Here is a 5019-nt window from a genome sequence, read left to right as displayed (position 1 = left end):
ATTTAGACTGAAATAAAGTCAGTATTATCCCCACTAATATTATTTAATTGTTACTTTAATGTAGGACAAGGTTCAGTTAGCTTTGCACAAACATAGAAGCTCCAAAGAGCTACTTTTTCACTTTGAGTAAAGAAGTTGAATCAGCACCTGTATAAAAAAGCCCAAAGCCGACTGTACTTCCTCAGGAGGCTGAGGTCTTTTAACATCTGCAGGAAGCTCCTGAGGATGTTTTACCAGTCGGTGGTTGCTGGAGTACTTTTCTATGCTGTGGTGTGCTGGGGGAGCAGCACAGCAAAGAAGGACTCATCCAGGATGGAAAAACTGATCAGGAAGGCTGGCTCTGTGGTCGGCATGAAGCTGGACACTCTGGTGACAGTGGCAGAGAAAAGGACACTAAAAAATCTGCTGGACATTATGGACAATGCTGGGCATCCTCTGCACACGGCCATAAACAACCAGAAGAGTCTGTTCAGTGACAGGTTGCTTCTCCCAGAGACAAGAACCAACAGACTTAAAAACTCCTTTGTCCCACACGCCATCAGACTGTTTAACTCCTCTCTGGAGGGGAGAGGGAGGGGAAACAGGAGGACAAAGGAGGGGGAAACAACTAAGCTGTAGTGCCTCTCCACTTCACTGTGCAATTACCTTTTGTGCAATACTTTTGTTAATAGTCAGCGGTGCAATAGACTCCATACTTGAAATGTGCAATTCACTTGTATTTTTATTTTTATTCCTATTTATTCTATTTATCCCCTTTGTATATTTTATTTATGTATGTCTCTGTATTTATATGTGTGCATGTATATATATATAATATTCTGTAACTCTAACTTCTGTCGGTGCTGTGCTTTTTTGGAAACCGAATTTCCCAGAGGAACCCACCCGAGGGATTAATAAAGTTTTATCTTATCTTACTTTAACTTGTACTGGAGTATTTTTAACACTAGCATCTGTACTTCTACTTAAGTACAGAATGTCTGTACTTTTGCCACCTCTGGTCGACTGAAGCTCAAGATCAGTCATACCATGTAGTTGACGGCTCAGCAGCGCCCTCAGGTGGTCATTGGTGTGGCAGGTTGATCCATTCTTAGTCTCAGAAATGAACTCTGGCTTTTCAAACCCTCACTCAGCACCAGGAAAACTGAGCTATCACTAACCTAAACTAAAAACAGCATTTCACCATATTTACTGCCTCATGGGGCTGACAATGCAATCACATGGTGGACATTGAAAGCTTTAATCCAACTTATGATCTACGATCATGTCGGAGAAGGTTGAGGTGTGGAGACCAACTGAAACAGCACAAAGTCACTCAATGTATTACATATCACACAGATAAATGTCAAAATAAAATTCATTAAAATACAGAAGCATGTCCTCATTGTGTATGTCCAATAAAATCGAAGGAAGAAACAGATTGTAAATAATGAGACTGATCCAGCTTTTGTACTTCTTAATCTCTCTTTATTGCATTAGAACATACATTTCTCATATATATCTATATATATATATATATTTATAAATGTGAATTTGTACACTACAATCTTTTATTGTAACATGTTAGAAAATACTCGTAACGCTCCAAAAACATAGCACTAAAAACAGTTACCAAACAATGATTATTACATTTCTTCATTTTGTTTTGGCCGCCGGGAACAGAAGGAAAAAAAAAGATGGTGGAGTTGAACCTGTGGATGTAGAGGAGGAGAGGACCACTGTGGCACAAGCAGGTGGGCTGTTGCAGTTTTTAATGGCAGCCAATTCATAACTAAACAGAGACGGACGAGGGGAGGCTGGGGTGTGAGGACGGGAGAGCATGGATAGCCACGCAGGAATGAGTCACATGACCACGTAAGCCAGAGACAGAGAGGCAAAGGAGCCAATCACACAGGGTTTCACTTCAGTGAAACATTCAGAATCCTCACCGGCCGTCTGATCTGCAGTTAACTTTAAAAATGTGACACACGGCCCACAAACAGTAGCAGGTGTAAACCTCAATGTTTTGGATGGTCTGAGCCTCCAGTTTGGTCTCATGTCAAACAGTTAAATTCAATAAACTCGAGACTTCACTGGCGACAAACACATAAAATGGTGTATTTCAACACAACCTTACATTTTTTTAAAAAAATCTAAAATCTAGCAATTAGTTTTTAATGATAATAACCAGATTCAGTGAACAAAAACCCCTCAAAACTCTAAAAACCTCAAAAAATTAGCAACACCAGCTGCCTTAAAATCCAACCCCTGTACAGTTACCATGAACAAGCAGCCAGAGACCAAACCTGCGTCTTTTGTTTTTCTAACCAAGTCAAAATTCAACGGAGGAATCTGAAGCAGTTGGACTTACTGAAAGCAGCGTGAGCAGGACGGACAGCAACAACATGGACACTGAGGCACGTTGAGAACAGGGAACAGCAGAAACAGTGAAAGCACAGTTTAACCATCTAACGAACACGCACACGGCAAGGCTAAGGTTTAAAAACTAGCGATACGGACAGAACTGGCACTGCAGGGGTTTGCACAGGTTTGGAGGATGTAAAGGAAGAAGAAGCAAAGTGAGGCATCAAGGGAACGTTTAGGATTCAGTTCCTCTCCGAGCAGTCCTCTAAATGTTCAGGTTAAGGGAGTGATTGTCCTCTTGAACACACCTCTCCTCCCCTCCTCATCTTAACCAAAGCGTTCCTTTTCTTTTTTAACCTCCCCCTCCTCTTCATCCCACAACATTTGGCAGATTTTCTTTCCATGTATTTGCTCTTTCATTTTTACATGCGCAGACACACATACACACGAAACCCTGTTACCATAAACGACATTTACACACACATACACGCACTCTCCCACGAGCAAAGACACAACGGGTGGATGCGTTTAGATCCAGTGTTACGGCGGTCGGGTTTGTTAGCAGAGCTGAGAGACAGTTGGCAAAATGCACAGACTCCTCAAGTCTGTTACTGATATGACAATCAGCGCTACAGTGACACATAACTGTACTGGTACAAAAGTGTTTTACAAATGAGATCGTTTTTCCCGCCTGTTTGTCCAAGAGGTGCATTCAGATTACCTCTGAGCACAAGTGTACAACACTGCAGTTCCCAAATGATAAATCAATTAGGGCCAGATTTATTAACAATCTGAGTTTTAATTAACTGCAAACGTTTGCATGCTTTATTTTGTACCTATTCCTTGTGGGGCTTTGACAAATCTCACAAGGAATGTTGCATTTTTTGGAGGGGAAGACGTTACGATGTGTACGCAATTGGTGCAGGTGGAGATCTAGGCAGGCAGGTAAATCACTGACTGCTTTATAATGCAAACTGCAAAGCTCACAAAGTCTCTGCATTCATTTTCTCAGCAGTGTGCATACACACGGAGCTCCATGACATCATAAAGTGACTTTCATTCAGTTGTTTTTTTCTAACTTCTGTCTCGTTTTGGATCATTATTAATAAATCTGACCCACAAAAAATACTGTTTTATAAATATTTACTGAATTTTATATTTTTTGGGGTTTCATTTTTTTTTAGTTGGAATTAAAAGAGTCAATTTTCTGCAATTTTGTAAACCAGACAATAATTCCGCCCCTTGCACCCCTATAAACAAGATAAACATACATTTACCTACATTTAAGACATCTCATGTTTCCTTCCTCCCCTCCTCCTCTCTGTGAGTAGTATTGTGGTATTATGATGTTAGATTCCTAAGGCAGTATCACAGTACAGTCCATAGAGAAACAACAGCAGTACAGAAATACACTGACTTGCCCAGAACCTTACATCCAGCTCAGGTGGATCACTGATGGCGTCTGGCTGTTTTTTTCCTCTTTTTTTTTAAGCCTCTGAATATTTGGTTGCACTTTCCAAAATTGAGGAGAAAAAAAGATTCTGGAGGTGATTTAAAACTGAAATCTCCTTTCTTGTGGTGCCCTTGTAGCGCAGTGGGCTAAGGCACATCCCAAGTTCTTGCGACATCATTGGTTTGAAACCAGCTCATGACCACTGTCGCCATTTGCTCTCCTCTCACCCTTCCCATCACGTTCCACTGTGGAAAAGCTACAGGTTATAATACCACCACTGGTTTTGGTTATAACAGATATTAATGTAATTGAAAAGCTGATACTGTGATTTTGAAACCCTGACATTTGACTTTATATCCCATTATCGTCTTTTTGTGCAACTAAAAATTAGAGAGGCATTTTTGGGGCGCATTTATTGTCAATCACTTTTAGCTCTGGAAAATTGTTTATATTGTGATATTTGTAAGATGATGAGTTAACTGAAACTGTTTGAACAGATTAAGCTGTACTAACGACTTAACTGTATTAGTTTAGTGCAAAACTAATCTTTCGTTTCAAGATTCAACTCACAGCATTTGGTTGAAATTCGACCTACTTTTACTGCACCCACAACAAACAGAACTATTTCTACATAACACACCTGATGACTACTTGTAAACATAAAGGTAGTAGGAAGTCGTATGCACATGCACAGACTAATTCAGGTTTCTGGTACAGATTAAGACGTGACAGAGACCACAGTGGAGTGTGATGGGAATCAAAAGCTCATTTTTAAAAATAAAAGGTTACAGAGCTTGTAGATGTTATCAATACGACTCGAGGCTTCCAGTAAATTCAGTGGCTCAACTTTCAGATATAGAGTTCTGGGCGAGAGCTGGGCCGGCAGCCGTCCGGCGTGACGTGGGTTGGTTCTGGCACTGAGGTGGCCGATTTCTGAGTGGTCTACAATCAGCTGGGGACAGCTCAGGCAGCTCGGGTTGCCCATTTTTTTCATGTTGTGCTAAGATGAAAAAGGTTCAACTATACACTATGATTTTTAGACAGTTACTATCAGGTGACAACAACTAGAGGCACTGAAGCGTCTGCGAGTGCCACAACCAACCCCGACGTCTCCTGTTTGAGTGATATTGTAGTGCGTGTAGTCTATAGTACAGTAGCATCAACACAATGGTCCAATAGACAGATCAGATAGAAGATATCATACAGATGGTCCAATACAGTTATAG

Source organism: Neolamprologus multifasciatus, chromosome 13 (assembly GCF_963576455.1).
Source record: "Neolamprologus multifasciatus chromosome 13, fNeoMul1.2, whole genome shotgun sequence".
Taxonomy (NCBI): domain Eukaryota; kingdom Metazoa; phylum Chordata; class Actinopteri; order Cichliformes; family Cichlidae; genus Neolamprologus; species Neolamprologus multifasciatus.
This window is presented reverse-complemented; position numbering follows the sequence as displayed.